This window comes from Malus sylvestris, chromosome 9 (assembly GCF_916048215.2).
Source record: "Malus sylvestris chromosome 9, drMalSylv7.2, whole genome shotgun sequence".
NCBI lineage: Eukaryota > Viridiplantae > Streptophyta > Magnoliopsida > Rosales > Rosaceae > Malus > Malus sylvestris.
This window is the reverse complement of record NC_062268.1, coordinates 32,768,815-32,791,538: the sequence shown is the minus strand read 5'-3', so window position 1 is coordinate 32,791,538 and position 22,724 is coordinate 32,768,815. Positions and strand designations below refer to the sequence as shown.

The following is a 22,724-nucleotide window of genomic DNA, read 5'->3' as shown; positions in this document are numbered from 1 at the left end:
TCAAACCGAGAAAATCCTTGGGTTCACATTTTTTAATTTTTTTGGAACAAAAAAAAAAAAAAAAAAAAAAACCCGGTAAGACATTGGGATAATCTCAGATTTGATTTGGGTTTTTTAGATTTGTTTTCAAACTCTCCTTACCTCTCAATTCCTATTTTAAGGATATATTAGTATTTTCATATCAACTTTTGGTTATAATTATCATAAACTTAAAAGGATGGCTATAGTTCTATATAGGATTCAAATTTTGGTTATTTTTCCAAATTTTCCATTTCTAGCAATAAATTATTAATGAATAATTGTCGACGATCTAATTCCTCTAAATCATATAGTGTTCATGACATCTAGATTACTAGGTATACTCTTATGTACTAAGATTCAATGACATGTAGATTACTAAACACAAAAAAAAAAAAAAAAAAAAAAAATTATTATCAATTTGGACACTAACTAAGAGACTGCATGAAACATAGTCATAACCTGTATATCAAGGCTTTCATAACTTTAACTGCAAGAAGCTTTGAATTTCCACATACTTAAATTTGCATTAGATGAACTTGACAAACCAAGTTTGTAGCTAATCAACAAGATAAAAATCAAGCGTATAATCCACAACAAAATAAACTCAATAAGATTGAAATTCATAAATAACGATACTAAGGAATGAAGCAATCATGATTAGGTTACCTCGTAGCTCTAGGGAAAAGAAATTAATTTCAAAACATAATTGAAGTTGTCACTAAATGCATAATAAAATGAAGAAAACCAAGTTGAGAAAACTTGAGCCTTTGTTGCTCTTCCGCACCTCTATTCGTCGAACTTGTCATCTCTTGAATGATGATCAGTTGTCCTCTTCTTTTCCTTGTTATGTTTCCATTTTCTTCTCCCTAACCGACAATGGCTTAAATTTCATTTATTGACAACATTAGAAGAGAAAAACATAAAAACTCTTCAATTATCTACTTGCCACTTTATGCATTAAACACATCTTGATTAATTTTTTCATTTGACAATGGCTTCTCTTGTACCTTTTGTCTACTTGAGGCTGATTATCGCTAGGGCTGGGTTCGGTTGGCAAATCGTGCCAAATTTCTTGTGCCACCTACCAACCACATATACATAATTACTGAAAATCAATTACTGCTAACCAACCGTCTTCTTGCGATTGCCAAAAATCGGTTCAGCCAAAATTATTGGTTGTTCGGTTGGTAAATGGCACAATCAGTGGTTTCCACTTCTTCCTCGCTATCTTCTAGTTCTAGGGGTTCATTTTGATTTTCAGATTGGGTTGCTTGTTCGGTTGCATTGTGTGGTTCATTTTTGGCTAATCCATGTTGTAACGGTTGATTGGCTAGACTCCATTATCCTAAACATAAGCAACACATATACATTCAAAATCATATATATGTACCTGTATATATAGTATCAGTAATCATCATGCTATCAATTTTGTTAACAATATTTTCTATATTTATTATGGCATGAATCATATACATATACATATATATTTTTAAACCCTAAAACTAAGGAGTCAACAGTCAAGCATGTAAAAAATACCTAAAATATCTAAATAGAAAAAAAATTTATATATATATATATATTGGTAGGTATGGTATACCGTCGGCATACAAAATCAATTACCAAAGCCATGCCATTAATTGTCGGTTCGGTAAAATGCCAACCGATTATGAAAAAATGCCAAAACTATACCATACCATTATGAGTCGACTAGTATGGTTCGGTCGGTAAATCGGTTTATGGCAAAATTTTCCACTCCTAATTATCGCAATGTTCCCTTCTTCAATTATCCGCTGCCCTCATTCTAGGATAATACTTGGGTACTGAATAGACAGTACCCAAATTATTAACCACATGAAGTGGCCCAATGAGAACAAAACATTTGTTACAATTTTAATTTATAAACGTGAAACCTTGTCCTCTCTAACGAGAAATTTTTGGGAGTGACGAGAACACACACCTCAGCAAAGCAGGTGGTGTTCCCAACCTATTAAATTTTGACAGCTGGATTTTGTCATTTGCTCACTTAATCATGAGTAATGATATTCATACCATATTTTTGTATCACATTTTCATACCATTTTAGGTGGCATTTGATGTGGACAGCCACATCATTTGAATTAATCAGATTTTTTAAATTAGTTCATTATTTAATAAACTAATAATTAAGAAAAACTAGTTAATTAAATGATGATTGTGGTATACAATGAGTCTTTCTTCTTCCTTTCCTTGGGGTTTGCAAATTTTTCAAATGATGTAGCTGTCCAATGCCATCTAAGATGGTATAAAAATGTGGTATAAAAACATAATATGAATAGCATTACTTGGAGAAGCTAAAAAGTAAAAAACAAAAGGATGCCAAAAGCTAGCTGTCAAAATTTAATAGGTTAGGAGCACCACCTGCCTTTCTGAGGTGTGTGTGTGTTCCCGTCACCCCAAAAATTTCTCCTCTTCAATGCTTCCGGTAACCTCGTCTCCTCCATCGGTGCCACCCACTTCTCCTCCAACATTTCTTTGTCGACGACCCCACCTCAAAATCCTCCTATTCTTTATTGTGGAAGCCATGGTAGCACTTCGTCTTCATCGTAGGACTTCTCAGTCATGGAATTCACGGCAATATAGAAGCCCAAATTTCCCCCAAATAATTTCAACCTCCTTCGTGATTTTTCTCCTAGGTGAAATTTCCTTCATAAGCCTTAGGAACTTTTAAACACACAACCAAACACCTCCTTTCTTCCTCCTTGCAACTTTTTCACCCGTTTTCCTCCATCTCCCTTTGTCTAGGACCAATCACCATGGCTACCATTGAAAACAGTGACGGAGCCAGCATGGAGTTATTGGTTGTCTTTGACCCTAATAACTTTAAAAACCCTATGTATATTTGCTTCTATATTGTATTTGACTCTAACAAACAACTAAGGCAAATTAAATTACGACCTTCTTGTCCTACTTCTTCTATTTTCTTCTATCATATTTGTTTTCATTTTCTCTCTTCTTAAATGAAATGTTTTAGTTGAAAAGCCTTGAAAATCTTCAACATTACTCCACAGTACCCTACATCCACCATCGACAAGCTTGTACAAGTAATAGTAGTCGTCGATATATGTTGACATAAAATTTCAGCATATGTTGGCAGGAATTCACAGGTGCCTACTAGGTGCTCGACGAAATGACCCAATGAAGCTTTTTTGTTGATATTATGACATGATTATTTGAAATTCCTGGTTACGCTGCTGCTTGTAAATAAATAAAAAATTGAATTCTCTTCAAGATGAACAAAATCAGGCACTCGGCAACCTCCTAGCTCTGCTCGACCTTTCAGAGCGAGGTTGTCTCTGTTCCTAACCTCGCGTTGCCCGAGCTCATGACTGCCTGGATTTCGCAGTTGATGGCCTCAGATTTCTTTCGTAAACTAGAGCTCCTCATGAGCCTCTGGAACTCGTCGAGCCTTGGCAGAGTTAACTCGGTCAGCTCCTGAGAATCGGGGGTCAACTCCATCGTACCATCTAGATCAGTAGCTCTGTGGTACAAACTTCAATTAGTGGTCTTGAACGAGCAAATCGTTCTACATTTTGTTCAATTGGTGTTTGTTCAAATGCCTCAGTGAAATTCAAAGCAGATTATATATGTTTTTCATAGTTTTTAAGATTTGGAAACAGTTACCTAAATTCCGTACCAAGCAAGTTTTTTTAGTATAATAATTGTATGTGAAAACTTGTTCATGGTCTCGACTTCTACTTTGCAAGTGTGGTATAACCTTCTTTTTGCTTTTACTATGCAGATTTCTCCAAAAGCAAAAGAAAACCAAAAAATTTGCATACTGCTCTGTTTTTCTTCAAGCGTAGCCTTGATCATAAGCTAAGGTATGACCTATTGTTTGATTTTTTTTTTTTTTTAATTTCATCTGCTTTGAAAATAAAGGATTCCTTTCTCGTATTTTGAATTTATTTATTTATTTTGGATTCGTATATATTCAACAGATCGGAGAAGCAGACGAATTGGTAAGCTGAAGGTGCCATGGCGATGGAGATACTCACTGCAATTATTCCTACAATAATTGACTACACAGTTAGACCACTTGGACGGCAAGTGAGTTATGTCATTTTCTACAACAGCAACCTTAAAGATCTAAGGAGTACATTGAAGAATTTTGATGCTGTGAAACAAAGGATGAACCATGCAGTTGAAGAAGTCGAAAGAAAAGTTAATGAAAAAGTGGAAGTTGATGTCCGGAACTGGCAGACAGAAGCAGATGAGATCTCTCGAGAGGCAGAAGCAATATTGGATGATGAAGGCCGTGCAAAGACAAAATGTTTGTATATATGTCCTAACCTGATATCCTATCATCAGCTCAGCAGAAAATCAACTAAATTGGTGAGAAAGATTGAAGAACATGAAAATAAAAAAGAGTTTCCCACAATTTCTTACAATGCTGCCTTAGAAGACATATCTGCCATAGCCTCCGACGAGTACATGGCCTTTGAATCAAGGATTTCAATGGTGAAGGATATCATTACGGAATTGAAAAAACCTGATATCAACAGGATTGGGGTGTACGGATTAGGGGGCGTTGGGAAGACAACACTTGCCAAAGAGGTTTACAGAGAAGCTGTGAAAGAGAAGTTATTTGATGATGTGGTTCTGATACTAAATGTCAAAGAAAAAAGAGACAACGAAAAAATTCAAAAAGAAATTACCAAAAAGTTGATGATGTACGTTGATGAATCTGAGGATAGGGGAACAAGGGGGAATCTCCTACGGGCCAGGATAAAAGAGGGGAAGACTCTTGTCATTTTAGACGATGTTTTGGAAAGAATTGACTTTGAAGCTGTGGGACTCGTCGGTGTGCCGAACTGTAAGCTATTATTGACATCTAGAGAAAAAAAAGTTTTATGCTCTGATATGCGTACGCAAAAAGATTTTCAACTTGGATTTTTAAGAGAAAAAGAAAGTTGGAGTTTGTTTGAGAAGATGGCAGGTAATGTCGTTAAAGACAACCGTATACTGAAAGAAGCAACCCAACTAGCAAAGAAATGTGGAGGCTTGCCGGTTTTGGTTGTTGCAGTTGCAAGTGCTTTAAGGGATAGTAGTTTGGATGAATGGAAAGTTGCGCTGAGAAGTTTCAAAAGATTTGACAAGAAAGAATTGAATGAAAAAGAATTCTTGGCTCTAAAGTGGAGTTACGAACAATTGGAGGATCAAGAGCTTAAGCAATTGTTCTTGCTTTGCGGAATTCTTGCATTTGGGAATGGCAAGATTTATGTCTTTTACTTGTTTCAATGTGCTATGGGCTTGGGTTTGGTTAGAAGCGTTGAGACAGTGGAAGAGGCACGGATTTCATTGAATTCAATGGTTAAAAAACTAAAAAATTCTTGCCTATTACTGGACGGTTATGACGATGAGACTGTTACAATGCATGAGCTTGTACTAGATGTTGCTGTCCGGATTGCATCTGATGATCAAAAGGCCTTTTCAAGAAAATATGGAGATGGGTTGAAAGAATGGCCAACTGAGGATTTCCTTAAAAAATGCACATGGATCTTCGTAGAAGGTGGCAACATCCCCAGACTTCCTGAAGCACCTTGGGAATGCCCAGAATTAAAATTGTTGACGTTGGATGTGCATAATATTGGCGACTCCCAGGAAATCCCAAGCAAATTTTTTGAAGGGATGAAAGAACTCAAAGTGTTGGATTTAACCAAATTCCATATTCCGTCACTACCTCCGTCTCTTCAATCCCTAAAGCATCTCCACACATTGTGTTTCGGTTACTGCGAGTTGGTAGACATAACACTTGTTGGGCAGTTAACAAACTTGAAGATCCTTAGCCTGCTACACTCCAAGGTTAAAGAGTTGCCCAAAGAAATAGGGCAATTGACTAGGCTACAATTATTGGAGTTGACTGGCTGCTCTGAACTGATTTTGGTCTCACCTGATGTTATATCAAGTTTGACAAGACTAGAAGATTTGAGGATGGGAATAAAAAGCTTCAAACAGTGGGAAGGTGAAGGTTTGGTCGATGGCAGAAGAAGTAATGCTAGCGTTTCAGAGCTGAAGAACTTATCTCATCTATCCGCATTGGACATACATGTTCCAGATGCTAACCTTCTTCCAACCAACTTGTTCTCCGATAATTTAGAAAGATACACCATACTTATCGGTGATTGTTGGAAATATCCTGACATCTATGCAACCTGCTATAACATGCTAAAACTCAAGCTCACCAGGAGTAATCAATTCGACCGAGGTATAAAGTTGCTGGTAAAGAGATGTGAGCAATTGTACTTGGACGGGATGGAGATTGTGAGTATTATTTCCTTTCTATTTCACAGTGAAGCTGTTAAACAACTGAAGCATCTCCATGTCCAAAACAACGACCAAGTTACATATCTGATTAACTCCATCAGTTGGCATTATTCTCGTAATGCCTTCCCCAACCTGGAATCTCTATTTTTTGAAGACCTTGTGAGCTTGGAAAGTGTGTGTTATGGGCAACTCGTAGGCGAACCTTTCCAAAAGTTAAAATCCTTGACATTGCGGAATCTACCAAAGCTTATTGGTTTCTCTTCCAAAGGCAAGCTAACGATTGATACAGAAGCCGACGAAATCGTTTTGGAGGATGAAGTTGGTGGACCACCGAGACTTTTCAGTAATGGAGAGGTACTTTTTCTGTTTTTTTTCTAGCAAAAGGGTTGCATGATTCTTTCTCCAAGTAGTTTTCTTCTTCGAATTTTTAAGATTTATTTTTATAACCCACGATTTTTTTAAGATTCCTTTTTCAGATTTCAAGTGACAACGATTGGTATTCAACTAAAAGTCAAATCTTCTGCACTCATTTATACTTGTGACCTCTCTGATTTTCTTACATTTTTTGACATCTGTCCATTCACTCAACCAAACCTAACGGCGTTAACTCCCAATGAAATAAAAAAATCTGAGCGTAGCCCAGCGTACTGGGTATCTCTCCCATTCCCCTTCCTTCCTTCCCAACGCCACCAATCACCGCCCCCTCCTCACGGACCTTCACCTCTTCAAGCACAGCGGCGGCATCTCCCTTGATGACGTCATCGAGATCGGCAAGGTTATGAGGAACAGATCCATGGCTGAAGGAGCTCGCGGGAACACAGTGAAGGAGATTCTTGGAACCTGCATCTCGGTGGGCTACACAGTCAACGGCAAGGACCCCAAGGATTTGCAATAGGAGATCGTCGATGGTGACGTCGAGATCACTATCGATCGACAGGGTGTAAATTCAACGAATTTTGCACCAAAAAGGATTTATTCTTCAATCTTTCCAAATTTGGCCGTCCCCTATAGTTTGGAGGAGCAATTAAATTGAAGGGCGAGGTTTTTGGGTTTGATTTAAGGATTTAATGTGTGAAGGAGATGCAATTGATATTGCTGCTGTTGTGTTTGGGGAAGTGAAAAGAGGAGGTGGATGAGCCGCTTCTTTTTCTACTTTTTATTTAATTTTATTGGGACTTGATAGAGTTAAGTTAAGGTTAATTTGTGGACAAGTGTCAGGTATTGAGACGTGTCGTAAAGAGATCACACTTATTATTTATTTATTTATTAATTTTTGTCAAAAGGCCACACTTATTTTGGGTTTAGAAAATTTGAACCCAACTCTAACTATTAGGGTAATTCATCACTTATCATTAAAGATCTCTTGTTTTTTGTATCAATTTAAAAATAAAATAGGCTTTTGTTTTGTCCAAAACAAAAAAGTTTAAATTTAAAATTAAATTGACATAATTTTGGCCCTATATATATATATATATATATATATATATATATATATATATATTTTAGATAGTTTTTACTCCAATTTGTTCTTTGCTAATTAATGAAAGTACAAGGACATACATCTGTCTAGTAGCCTAGTAGCTTACTTTTTAAATATATGACATTTACCTTATATCTACACATCTGGAATATATATGGCTAACAAGTAACAACAATGTAAATTGTAATTTTCTAAAATAAACATGAATTTTGTTATGTGCTATGCAGGTTATGATGCCCAACTTAACAACCTTGACTGTGCATCAATGTGATAGTTTAAGATTCTTGTTTTCGAGTTCCATGGCTAAATGTCTCAGACAACTCAAAAATCTCAAGATATCGAATTGTCAAATTATGGAAGAGATAGTCGGAAATGAGGAGAATACATATGATATGTTTGATAAGCTAAGCCGTCTAGAGTTACAACATCTTCCAAGCCTTGCTAGATTCAGCTCAGGAAGTTACATTAAATTTCCATCTTTGGTGTTTTTGGATCTAGACGATTGTACTAAACTGGAGACATTCATCTTTGATGCCAAGAGTGAAAATATTACAACCAACAAAGAAGAAAGAGATATTGAGCTCTTTGATGAAAAGGTGAATTATAACTTCACTTCTTTTCTTTATGCTTTCATTTCCAACTTATGCATGCGTCCCACTCTTTCTAAAATGAATATGTGACAGGTAGAATTTCCTAGCTTGGAGATATTGTGGATACAAGACTTATTTAAATTGAAGACAATATTCCACAACCAACTACATTCAGATTCTTTTGGCAAGCTCAGAATTATGGATGTTAATAGGTGCCACAATTTGATTAATATCTTTGGGCCAAGTATCATGGGAAGATTGAATGCTCTAGAGTCCTTATATATAAAGCAATGCCAGTCACTACAAGTAGTATATGACTCATCATCTACCGCTCAGTTGAACAGTTTTGATTGCCCAAATCTAAATTTAGTTGAGATATCCTCATGTGAGAGTTTGAAGAATTTATTTCCCGTCTCAGTAGCCAAAAATCTTAAGCAGCTAAGCAAGTTCAAGGTCGAGAATTGTGGTTTAATGGAGGAAATTGTCACGATGGAAGAAGGACCAAAAAGGACACATGAGGAGTTCAGGTTCCCTAAAGTAGAAATAGTGATATTTGAAAATCTACCCCGGCTTCGGAGTTTCTATCATGGACTGCATGTCTCTAATTGGCCATTACTCAACGAATTGAGCTTCATTGAATGTGGTAGTGTGGAGATTTTTTCTTCTAAATTTTCAACATATCACGACAAACTTGAGTTGAGACACCCAACACCAATGAAACAGCCTTTCTTTTTAATTGACAAGGTAAGCATACTTGTACACAATTTTTTTAAGTATAATTAGATTGTCATCCTTGAATATGATGCGTTTCTCATTAAAACCACCAATTCTTGATATTAAGATTTATTTTTTCAATAAGCCAAAGAGAGATTATATTCACACCTCAAATTACTTGTCCCACATTTTTTTTCTTTTTAACATTTTTGACACACCACTAACACTTGATAGAAAAATATTAAAAAATTAAAAAGGTGTGGGGAAGTAATTTGGGAAATTTAGAAAAGTAGCCAAAATTTTGACCATAAATTAAATTATAACCAACTATTATAAATTTTTATAATGCTAACCAAAATTTGACATGAAAAATACTAAAATCCTTTTACTATAGTATTTTTATGTTAAATTCAACGAATTTTGCAACAAAGGAAATTTCAGGGGAGACGCTTATTTTCACAAATCTGACAGGCCAAAAGGGATTTATTCTTCAATCTTCCCAAATTGGTCGTCCCATATTCTTTGAAGGAGCAATCAAATTGAAGGGCGAGGCTTTTGGGTTTGATTCATGAATTTAAAGTGTGAAGGAGATGCAATTGATATTGCTGCTATTGTGTTTGGGGAAGTGAGAGAGAGGAGGATGAAAGGCTTCTTTTTCTTAACTTTTGCTTTTATTTGTATTTAATTTTATTGAGAGTTGATAGGGTTATGTTAGGTTTAAGTTTGTGCACAGGTGTCAAGTATTGAGATGTGTCATAAAGATGCTACTTATTTTAACTGTAAAAAATTTGAAACCGGCTCTAACTATCAGGATAATTCACAACTTGCCACTTGCCACTAAAGACCGTTCACAATAATGTGTTTTTGGTATTAATTTAAATAAGATAGGTTTTTTTTTGTAAAAAATAAAATAGTTTAAATTTGAAATTAAATTGACATAATTTTGGCCCTATATTTATTTTTCCAGATAATTTTTACTCCAATTTGTTCTTTGCGAATTAATGAAGGTACAAGGACATATATTTGTTCAGTAGCCTAGTAGCTTACTTTTTAAATATATGATATTTACTTTATATCTACACATTTTGGAATGTATACGGCTAACAATAATATAAATTGTAATTTCCTAATACAAACATGAATTCTGTTATGTGCTATGCAGGTTATGATGCCCAACTTAACAACCTTGACTGTGCATCAATGTGATAGTTTAAGATTCTTGTTTTCGAGTTCCATGGCTAAATGTCTCAGACAATTCAAAAATCTCAAGATATCCAATTGTCAAATCATGGAAGAGATAGTGAGAAATGAGGAGAATACAGATGATATGTTTGATAAGCTAAACCGTCTAGAGTTACAACATCTTCCAAATCTCACTAGATTTAGCTCAGGAAGTTACATTAAATTTCCGTCTTTGGCGTATTTGGATCTAGACGATTGTACTAAACTGAAGACTTTCATCTTTGATGCTAAGAGTGAAAATATTACAACCAACAAAGAAGAAAGAGATATTGAGCTCTTTGATGAAAAGGTGAATTATACCTTCACTTGTTTCTTTAAGCTTTTGTTTCCAACTTATGCATGTGTCCCACTCTTGTGAAAAAAGGTTTGTTCACAAATTCTAAATGAATATGTGACAGGTAGGATTTCCTAGCTTGGATACGTTGTACATATGGGACTTACCTAAGTTGAAGACAATATTCCACAACCAACTTCATTCAGATTCTTTTAGCAAGCTTAGAATTATGGATGTTCGTAGATGCCACAGTCTGATTAATATCTTTGGGCCAAGTATCATGGGAAGATTAAATGCTCTAGAGACATTACAAATAAAGCAGTGCCAATCACTACAAGTGGTATATGACACATCATCTACCACTCAGTTGAACTGTTTTGAATTCTCTAAAGTAACATGTATGATGTTTGAAGATCTACCTCAACTACGGAGTTTCTATCCAGGGCTGCATGTTTCTAATTGGCCATTACTCAATACATTAAATTTCAAGAAATGTGCTAATGTGGAGATTTTTGCTTCTGAATCTTCAACATATCAAGACAAAGTTGAGTTGGGCCATCCAACACCAATGAAACAACCTTTCTTTTTAATTGAGAAGGTAACCATACTTTTACACAATTCTTTTGATATTCGAATTTTGTGTGATTTTTACATACTGGTTAAACAAACACATCAAGTAAATATATTTATTAAGTTTTTAATATTAAAGTTATTATGTGGTGTCCAATTTTTCAAAATATTTTAAAGCATGTCATTACTGTTGATTATATTTTAGGGTAAGTCATTCATCAACTTGGAATACTTGATGTTGGACGAGAACACAGAGATTTGGTATGAACCGTATGGTCCACTTCCGGCAGAGTTGTTAAGCAAAATAAAATCGATTTATTTTGCTACTTCACATCCCAAGTCAGATGTTTTCTTTGAGAATTTACAGAATATTGAAAACCTCGGTGTTCTCTCTGCTCCTTGGAAAGAATTAATTGTCCACAACCACCAAGGAAGTAGTAGCGGGGAAATACATGAAGCTGAGACCTTCCCACGTGTAAAGACTTTGTGGCTCATCGATATGCCGGAGCTGATACATCTAGGAATGGAAAACTCCGAACCAGGGGTCCCTGTTTTTCCAAACTTGGAAATTCTATGTCTGCAAAAATGTGGCAGATTAGAGAATCTAGCTTCAACTTTGATATCCTTTCGGAATCTAACCAGTTTGGCCATACGGTATTGTCATGGACTGCAATACTTAATACCTTATTCTGTGGCGAAGAATTTGCAGCAACTCAAGGAGTTCGAAGTTGAGTCCTGTGAAAGAATGGTTGAAATAGTAGTGAGCAACAGAGATGATCCAGAAAATGAGATTACTTTCAGTTGCTTGCAACATTTGAAACTTTTTGATCTACCAAGTCTGCAAGGATTTTGCACTGGAAATTACATTTTCAAGGTCCCATCCTTACCGTCCAACAATTTGATTGTCGAGAAGTGCCCGTTGATTGAGTTAACGATTTCTCTTGATGGGTTACTCCAAAGTGATCCAAGACCAGAAAGACTACAAATAGCAGAGGAAACTGATGATGTACAAAAGCTAGGTGATTCAAAGGAGAATGAACGTGATCAAACCGTAAGTTCTTCATTCACTAATTAAGCATCTGTTAATTTCACTCTCCAATTTTTCAGCTTTTTCCGAACCTTGAAGTCAAATTTAAAAGTTTGATTTATTCATCTTATTCATAGTTGTTCTGTAAGATTTCATACTGAATAGTTTATGTGTTTATTTATAATTGTCCACTAAATATATATTTCTACAGAAGCAGCTGGTGATTGCGGATTCAAATGTAGATGATACAATTGCAAGACTCTCTGCCAAAAAGGAATCCTCATCTTTTGCCTGGCGTGTTAAGGTTTTCCGATTGTGTGCGATTGCATGTTTGTGTGTTATTTTCCTCTTCCTTCTGTTTTTTTTTTAAAGGAAGAAATATCAGCCTGGAGAGCAGACTGGAAGGCACTCTGATATGTTGGACCACACTACACATTCCACGGAAATCACATTGGTTTGTTCAAATTTTTAATGGTTAAAACTATGCTACTTGGAGTAAAAGGAAATACGCATTGGAGATCCTAGAGGATGCACGCTTTCTTGGCTTTGGCGTTATTGTGGTTGCTACTTTCATTATACTCGAGTTTTCTTGTTACTTACTCTTAACTATTCTCTGTTCTCCCCTCAAGGGTCTGTGCCCAACCTTGCTTCCCTGGCTGATCTCATCTTGTTTAATATAAGCATGCAAGCTGCGGCCTCAATGGAAAGCTGTCCCAGAAACTTGTGCAATTTGGGAAGGCACTGATGCATATTCCATGTCATGTTATGCTTGTTTTGACTCATGTTTCGTTGTAAAAGTGTGATTTGTATTTGAAGCTTTGTTCGCTACACTTTCAGTTTTGGTGTTTGGGAAATAAAGCTTGTGTGATTTATGTAAACATTGATACATTTGAAGTGGTGCTTGTGTGCACGTCTACCGAAACAGCTTTATCATTGAATTGGTACTCATTTTATTGCTTCTTGCGATACATGAAAAATATCATTTCCAATCATCTTCTTAAGAGCATCTCCATTGAGGACTAGAATGTAGAGAGGACTCATAGTTACTGTAGTTTTAGCCCTCGCGTTGCCTCGGGAATGTCAAATGAATTATAAATATTGTATATGTTTTAAAATAATGGACTAAACCAGAAATGCGCATAAAAGCTCACTGAATATTTCAAGGGAGTTTTAACAAAACACTCCCGGTACTGTTCATTTTTAACGAAAAACCACATTTTTATCTTTAACTGGCACTATTCACTACACCTTTAAAAATGGTTTTTCGTTAAAAGAGAAGGTTTTTTGGACTTTTCGTTAGTTTTCCTATATTTCAATTCATTCTTGAATTCATTGCTCTTGATGAGAACCAGTTTGTTGGTACACTCTGACCACAGTGGGGAAAATGCGTATGGGTTGAAATAAAATTACAGGTCCAATCCCACCTGAGCTCGGACAAATGACAAAACAGCAGCTTCTAAACTTGAGCCAGATCCACTTGACTGGTGAAATACCGGCACAGATTGGTAAATTACTCCAGAGTTACAACTTGGACCCAGCAATTCTCTCTCCAGAGTGATACCTTCAGACTTGGAACATCTCACAAATTTATAGGTTCTCAGTGTCTCACACAACCATCTCTCAAGGGAAATCCCTACAACAATTCTGAAAATGGTGAGTGTGGATACCTATGACTTTTCATATAACAACTTGACAGGTCAAATCCCAAATTGCGTCATTTTCCTAAAGGACATTCCAATTTCTCAAAATCTTAAATCCAACTACAGCTCTCAATGCCCAAATGGCCACATATGAGAAACCAAAATAGAGCCTTAAAAGAAACAGAAGAAAGGTACTGTTCGACTCCTACAATAATGATTTACCTTTTGTTTTGGCAAAAGTTTCCCATTTTGTTGGAGGTTTAGACACTGGCAGCTATAGAAAACAAAAGAATGTCATTGGCAGTCTGATGTTTATGCTAAGAATACAATAGCAACTCTTAAATCAGTTACACAAAAAAACCAGCAGCATCAACAACCTTTTTGCATACACTAACATTTTAGTCAACCAATTTACATGGTAGGAACTCAAAATTGGCAGCACAACAAAAGGGGATCAACAAAAATCTCGGTAATTACTTGAAACTACGATTCCACTTCTTTTCAATTGTGAAGCACTATACATGTATTCACTATCAAATGCTCATATACATGATCAAACCTATAAAAAAACATCATTGGAGAATCGTAAACCTCTCTTTGTTAAATCTCGACCATTGCCATCTTTCTACAATGGAGGGAAGGAGTAATTTTGAGAGCTTGAAGAAAAAAGATTCTTATGCAAGTTATCTCACAGTGGACTTGGGGTGCAGAATGAGATGGATATTGAGCATCACTAAAAATAATATCGGGCCATAAAGAGATTAACTAAAGGTGGTAAGAATAAATTGGTATCAAACTTATCAATCATCATTCACGAAGTTAGAACCTAAGACTCCTTGCTTACAAATGAAGAAACATACAACTAGACCGTATTATTGAATAGCAACTCATCCGACTTCGTTTTAATACGGTAAACCACACTTATTTCACTTATCTTCATTTGTCCTCTAATTTCATTTCACAACACAACTTTGCAATTTCTGTTGTCGTTCACCTTCACTTTGCTTTTACTTTGCCGTTACTCTCACTCTCACAAGTTACATACTCTCTTCTTCTTTGCCGTTCGTCTCCCTCTCACGAGCTAAGGTATGTCTTTTGTTTCATTATTCAATGTCAATCACATTTTATTCTTGTCTTTCCATTTTTCATTTTATTTTGTTGCAGAAATTTCTAGATCTTTTTCCATGTTTTTGGCTTCTTTTATGTTCAACAGATATATTACTAAACTGAAAGTGGCATGTTGTTTTGTCTTACCTTCATTTATTCCCAAGGTCGTTGGAAAAATAATTGAGTACACAGTTGTTCCAGTTGGACGTCAAGTGGGATACCTGATTCACTACAAAAGCAACCTTCAAACCTAAGGAGTCACTTGAACTCATGCTCCATTTGTCCTTTAACTTGATGCCAGACAGGTTTTCAGACAAGCTGCACAAGATAAGTTACATGATGATGTGGTTATAATACTGAATGTCAATGAAAAAGAAGACCTGGAGAAAATTCAGAAACAAATTGCAGAAAAGTTCGGTATGCACATTGATGAATCTGAGAGAAGGGCAAATTGTTTATGGGACAGAATAAAAGACAAGAGCACTTGTTATTTTAGATGATGTTTTGGGAAGAATTCATTTGGACCTTGTGGGACTTCGCCGGGCACCGACTTGTAATTTACTTTTGACATCTAGAGAGCGAAAAGTTATACACTCTGAAATGCATACCCAAAAAGATTTTCAGCTTGACTTTGCGAAGAAGAATCGCGGAGAGATGAAAGAGCTCAAAGTGTTGGATTTAACCGTGCTTCGTTTTCCATCACTATATCCATCTCTTAAATACCTACCAGTTCTTCAAACATTGTGCTTAGATCAGTGCGTGTTGGGGGATACTGTTCAAGTTGGACTTGAAAATTCTTAGCCTTGCCTTGCCCACTCCCAGGTTAAAGAGTTGCACGATGAAACAGGGCAACTGACTCATCTACGGTTAGATTTGAGTGGTTGCTCTGAGATTGTACTGATTTCACCTAATGTTTCATCAAGCTTGAAAAGACTAGAAGACTTGAGAATGGGAATAAACAGCATTGAGCAATGGGAGGGTGGAAGGTCTGATCGATGGAAGAAATAATGTTCCTGATGCTGAAGCACTTGTCTCAGCTAACTGCATTAAACATACATGTTCCAGATGCTAAACCTTCTTCCGAACAACTTGTTCTCGGATAAGTTGAAAAGATACACCATCCATGTTGGTGATTGTTGGCTATATCTTTCCAAATTTGGAGTCACTATCTCTTTATAACCTTGGTAGTTTTCAAAATTACGATCTCTGATGTTGTGGAATTTACTGAAGTTTATTGGTTTCTCCTCCAACCGCAGCACCTCTGTTGTAACTGCAAGTACTCAAAAACAACTTACAACATATACAAAAGCCGAAGAAATCATTATGGTGAATGAAACTGCCGGGCTTACGGAACTTTGATGGTTTTAGATTCTTGTTCCATGGCTAGACGTCTTGTACAACTCAAACATCTTGAGGTATCCAGATGTCAGAAAATGGAAGAGATTGTACCAAACGAAGAATATAGTGACGTAAATACGGGTAACAGGTTTTGCAAGCTAAAACATCTACAACTGCAATATCTCCTGCTAGATTCTGCTCAGGAAGTTATATTTATTGAACTTCCGTCTTTGAAGCTGTTGCATCTAGAAGATTGTCATAAGCTGAGGGCATTCATATTTGATGGTAAGAGTGAAAGTATTACAAAACACAAAGAAACTGAAGAGAAGGGGTGGAAGGAGAATCTTGAGACTGCTGTACGATATTTTCTTTTTGATTTAAAGGTATATTATTCATGCATTTCTCTTTCTTTATGGGAAGATTGAGTAATCTAGACACCTTCGAGAAATGGCAATGCCAGTCACCACTATCTCCCACCACCAACGCCATCAGCACCACTACCAACACTACTCTAGCCGCAAACACAATAGCCACCCCCATTGTTACTGTCTTAAAATTTATATTACAAAAACTTTACTACCAAACACAAATTTACTAGTTTTTGACATTTTAGATATGGGCAGTAGACACGTTTTCAATGAGCCTTGGTAGTCTTCAACGACTGAATTGTTCTTCATTTCATTTTCTCCGGGGCTCAAAGTGTGCAGGTATGATGTTTGTTAAAATGTCTCAGTGAAATTCAAAGCAAATCACACATGTTTGCATGTTTCTAAGCTCAATACCAAGCAAGTTTTTGGATTATAAAAATTGTTTTCAGAAAGTCGTTCATCATCTTTTTAGTCTTTGTTGTTTGATGATCAAGAAACATTCGTTTCATAGCATAATTTCTACTTTGCAAGTGCTCTATAACCCGACTTTTTCTTTCTACTATGCAGTTGTGTCCAGAAGAAGCTTAGTAAAAAAAGCAAAAGCAAAAAGAGTTGCATACTTCTCTGTTTCCCTTCAATAGATCCTGAGGAAGGCACCAACACCAAGACCACCCCTCAAGTAGATTTTCCTTGCCATGGATGCAGATCTAATGTAGTACCAATCAGGCTCATATGCTGCAAGCTCCTTGAATGTGGCCGTCTTCACAATGTCGGTCCAGTCAGGAAGCTCAATTTGGGCGGAGCGCTTCAGAAATTTGAAATTAGAGGTTTATGTGAATTATTCAAAGCTCCCATCTTTAACTCAACCTTTAAATCCCTACAAAGTTAGGAATTATGTGAGATTAGAACTGGGCATTAATTGATATCCTAAAATCCCTAAAAAAATCCATCAGCTAAAAACCCATCAACATTGATTCCTAAATCTAAAATCACAATATCAAAATTCAGAAACAATCTCATTAATTAATTTACAAGAAAAAGGAAAAGAAGAAAAAGAAGAAGTGAATAAGGACTTACAGTTGTCGGAGGAAGGGAGCCGGGATGCCGGCAGCGTAGACTAGAGGGAGGAGCTGCCGAGTTGTACTGACACTGGTGGTACCGAGGGAAACCAACGACAGAACAGAATATAACCAAACGTTCCTCCTGTCTAAGGTTATGCACTGTTCATCTTGACATCTTTGTGGTGGCTTGAAAAGAAATGGAGGGTTGGATTCATGATAATATTTGGGATTTATATCAGGATTTTCAGATGTTTTATTAAAATTGTTAGAATTATGGCTGTATTTAATTAGAAATTTAAAAAAAAATTATAACATTTTGTGTATTTAATTAGGAATTGATTTTAAAGAATTTTAAAAATTTGAGGAATTCAAGGGATTTGAGATATTTTGTAATGTATTTTAACAATTCACAAATGAAATTTTTTATTTAAACCCATATAATTACACTTTCACCCCTACTTAAATTTTAAATGAGAATTGTCATTTTTACATATTACATAATTATCATCAAGTATATGATAAAATCAACAATAAAATTAAAATTTATCAATAAACTCACGCTCAATAATCAAACTCTATTGTCACTCAATTTTTATCTTGTGTTCATTCTAACCGATGGAAGGAGATTTTGAAGTTTCAAATTCTCCAACTAAGATATGAATCAATTTAAGGGAGTTATTTTTTTTCTTTTGATTTTAATTTTTTTTAGATATTAATAGTGTGTTGCTTGCCAAAAAAAAAGTTCTTTGTTAGCCCGTGAATAATTTTCTCTTTTTTTTTTTTTGACAAACTAAGTTACTTTTCCATTAAACAAAGATACTAGTACAAGGAGAAGAGAGCCCAAAAGGCATCCCACAACTGAAATACAAGCCCAGCAAGAAAAAGTAAATACAACACAAAGCCCAAAATGCATAGCTGAAAAACAACAGAAACCTTAAAATTAAAGAGAAAACCAGCAGTCACCACCAAATCCGACGCGCCTTCATTAGAAGGCCACCACCACAAAAAAATGAACCAAAAAGAGCTACTAGATCAACGGAAAATGGGGGTAAGCGAGCCACCAGTGTAATGAGCATTCCCATAATCCTACCAAATAGTGCAAAAAACACTTTAACAGCCACCCAAAATCCAAGCACGTCACCAAGGAGAAGCACTCGGGGCTGAGTAGCAGTGGTTGGTAGTTATGGACTCTTGATGGAAGGAAGCATCGGAGCAAGAGAGGTGTCTAAAGGTTCCAATCTGAGACAAGCTCAGATAATTGAGACAAAGCTCAAAGAAAGCCAAAAGGAAAACAGAAATAAAGCACCGTAGGGGAGGGAAAGCGTGACAGGGGAAGTGGGAGGACTTGAAGGTGTGGGTAGCAGGTTGGGTTGCAACAAGAGGGAAAAGGGCTAAGGGGGAAGGAGGAGGACTTGAGGGCATGGGTAACAGGCTAGAGAGGAGAAGAAAATGGGTAGCAGCAAGGGAAAGCCGGCCGACTCCAACTAGAGGAAGGAGTCGGCGATGAAGGCTGGGATTTTGGGGGGTTTCATAACTCTTCCAAAAGACATTAGGAATTCAATACTGCCCCCAATTGAAACATAAAAAAATAATGAAAGTGGTAAGCTAAAACACTAGTAAATAGCTTGGCATACACATAACAAAAAAGAGAAGGTAAAAACAACTAAAGTGAAGAAATGTACTTTTTGAAGTTCTTGAAAGCAACAGTGTCATCCATCAACCAATGCGAAAGGCTCATCTCCAGAAAAGCGAAGTCCAAATCTGGAACATAATGATACAGCAAATACGGCTTGGATAAGGTCTTTGAGTTTCTGCTTTGATCTATATTCAAGAATAATAATTGTCAATGATTTCAAATTTAAACCAATGGACATGGAACTTAACAGATAGATAGCATATGATTGACGCATTAAGCAAATATGGTTTGTGCGTGGCATTAAAACAGAAGAAGATTGGGACAGTGATGATAATGAATATCATCCATCCTATACAGATGAGAACAATGTATATCATTGTGTCTATATTTTCGACTTTAGCGAAAAAAACAAAGAGATGATGATCACCATTGTACATGAGCACTTCCTTCTTGAGAAATATTGGAGCAGCAAATTCGCACACGTAAGAATCAACTATGAAAATAGTTTTAGAAAAAGAGTTGTCTCCAACTGATTTTGGGTTTATTTTCTAAATCGGTGTAAAGATAAATTTACATATAGAATTGGATTTGTGAGGCTAGTTTAGGTAATAAATTTGGGTTTAAAGAGATATTGATAGTTTAATTGAAAACAATGTGGGTTTAGAGAATAAATTTGGTGTAAAAAGAGGTTATATGGGTCTAAAAAAAATTTCCCTTTCACAAATCTCACCTCATCCTTGAGATTTCGATGGAATTAAATCAAACTTTTACATAGAATCTCAACTAATCAATTAAACCCCATCAAAATCTATTAAAATCTACATAATACTTAGGTATTGACTAGTGAGTGCTCATTTTACTCACTAAACAATGTGGCCCAACAAAAACAAGACAAGTGTTTATGATTAAATTTTATAATCAAGCAACCAAACACTCCCTTCTCTAATTAATATTGTGGCCCAAAGGACCCATTCGTCTTTCTTTCCAACAAATCTACATACACCTGGCTTAAAGTCTTTTAAAATCCTAGTTGACCACACTTGATTCGAGAGTCTATTAAAATCCTTTCAAATGCTAATTTGACAACACCGTTCAACAAAAAAGTGTAAAAGTGTGCATAAAAGTTGAGGAATCAATGGTGTGTTACACATTGAATTCAATTTAGAGGATAAAGCCAAAGACACGACTTACTTTACTTGAGAAGCAACGCACATCACGTGCTTTACTTGGGAGGGTTTCCAATCCATCTAAGTTCGAACTCCATAGCAGCAATCCACGCAAAGAATCACTCAAGCCAACTGCAGATTCTTTCCCCTATGAGTTAATTCTCAACAGTTATATAATAGACAACATGGATTAAGTTTCTCATGTATGCGTGTTAGGAATGTCGGTACTACAAGATAGAGAACGCACAAGGTAAAGTAGAAAATGGATACCAAGAATTTATGTGGTTCGGCAATTTATGCCTACGTCCACCAAACAAGGATCAATCTTCACTATATGAAAAAGATGAGTACAACAAGAGTAGTCTTACCAAGCCAAAGACAAGGCTTGATGGATACAAGAAAGTATAACACACACTTTCTATCATTATAAACTTCACTTACACAATGTGTAGTGGAACACTCTCACTCTCACTCTTGGAGTGGAACTCTAGCTTTGGACTTGATCCTTTGCTACTCACACTTTGTTCTTAATTGGTTACATCACTACAACATCACACCCATATTTATAGGTGAGGGCTTGGCATTTTACTAGTTTCTAGTTCCTTCTACAAACCAGAACTAGTTTCTAGTGTATTCTTCAAACTTCTAGCATAGATAATTCTAGACTAGCCACAAAATTGTAGCTTCTAGATCTTTCCATTTGCAACCAAGGAAGCTAGTACTCTCTAGCTTCTTCCATCAACTTAATAACATGCTAGAATTGTCTAGCATGCTCCAGCCACCTCACTTGCTTACTAGAATAATCTAGAACATTGATCATGGACTGGACCATATACCAACAATCTCTCCCTTCAGTCCATGAGGGAGGAATTCCGATCATGACTCCAAGTTACCTGGAGTCCATCCCAGCAGCCTTAATGCAGAATTCCAACTTTGATTTTGTAACTACCTTTGTCAACATGTCTGAAGAATTATTATCGATATGAATCTTCTTCAGCTGTAACAACTTGTTCTCGATAGCATCTCTAACCCAGTGATAACGAATATCAATGTGCTTAGTGTGTGAATGATATGTAGTGTTCTTGCTCAAATCCATAGCACTCTGACTATCACAATAAAAGCCATAATCACTTTGCTTTAAACCCAACTCTTGGAGAAACCGCTTCAGCCACAACAACTCCTTGCATGCTTCTGTAGCGGCTATGTATTCAGCTTCGGTTGTGGACAAAGCAACACATTTTTGCAACTTAGATTGCTAAGACAAGGCTCCCCCTGCAAAAGTAAACAAGTACCCAGATGTAGATTTTCTACCATCCAGGTCACCTCTCATGTCAGCATCTATAAATCCTTCCAAGATTGGTTTGGAACCGCCAAAGCACAAGCACATCTTAGAAGTCCCCTTCAAATATCTGAGAATCCACTTAACAGCTTCCCAATGGTCTTTCCCTGGATTAGAGAGAAACCTACTCACCACACCTACTGCATGAGCAATATCTGGTCGTGTGCACACCATTGCATACATGATACTTTCTACTGCTGAAGAGTAGGGAACAACTGCCATTTTGTCCTTTTCTTCATATGTTTTTGGACACGACTCTTTGCTCAACTTGACATGATTGGCTAAAGGTGAGCTTACCGATTTGGCTACTTTCATGTTGAACATTTCAAGCACCCGTTCAACATACTTTTCTTGTGACAGCCACAACTTCTTGATTTTTTGTCACGAATTATCTCCATGCCCAAAATTTGCTTGGCTGGCCCTAAGTCCTTCATGTCAAAGGACTTAGATAACTCTTCTTTGAGTTTTTTAATCATAAAAGCATGTTAATGACATGTTGACAATCAACATGTCATCAACATAAAGCAATAAAATGATGAATTTACCTCCAGAAAATTGTTTGATATAGACACAAGAGTCAGCATGAGTTCTCTTGTACCCATTACACACCATGAATGAGTTGAACTTCTTATTCCACTGTCTCGGAACCTGCTTAAGATCATATAAGCTTGAGCTTGCACACCAAAGTTTCTTTACCTTTGACTTCAAAGCCTTTGGGTTGCTCCATATATATCTTTTCTTCTAAGTTGCCTTGGAGAAATGCAGTTTTAATGTCTAACTGCTCGAGCTCAAGATCCATGCTTGCTGCCATACCAAGGATAACTCGAATAGAAGTCATCTTCACCACC

The 22,724-nt window shown here is 36.3% G+C and overlaps 2 long non-coding RNA genes and 2 pseudogenes across 2 annotated transcripts; 2 read left to right on the top strand and 2 right to left on the bottom strand.

The window, feature by feature from the left end:
- Positions 1–22,724, top strand: part of LOC126634488 (uncharacterized) — a 219,169-nt pseudogene that overhangs the window by 128,821 nt on the left and 67,624 nt on the right.
- LOC126634490 (disease resistance protein At4g27190-like) overlaps positions 1–22,724 on the top strand; it is an 82,727-nt pseudogene that overhangs the window by 8,275 nt on the left and 51,728 nt on the right.
- LOC126634508 (uncharacterized) lies at positions 12,552–12,929 on the bottom strand. Its single transcript, XR_007627360.1, has 2 exons — positions 12,818–12,929; positions 12,552–12,785 (listed from the first exon to the last, which is right to left on the bottom strand). It is a non-coding gene; the product is annotated as an uncharacterized LOC126634508 (long non-coding RNA).
- Positions 13,512–17,927, bottom strand: LOC126634510 (uncharacterized). Its single transcript, XR_007627362.1, has 7 exons — positions 17,752–17,927; positions 17,295–17,551; positions 16,043–16,238; positions 15,116–15,286; positions 14,339–14,420; positions 14,084–14,135; positions 13,512–13,854 (listed from the first exon to the last, which is right to left on the bottom strand). It is a non-coding gene; the product is annotated as an uncharacterized LOC126634510 (long non-coding RNA).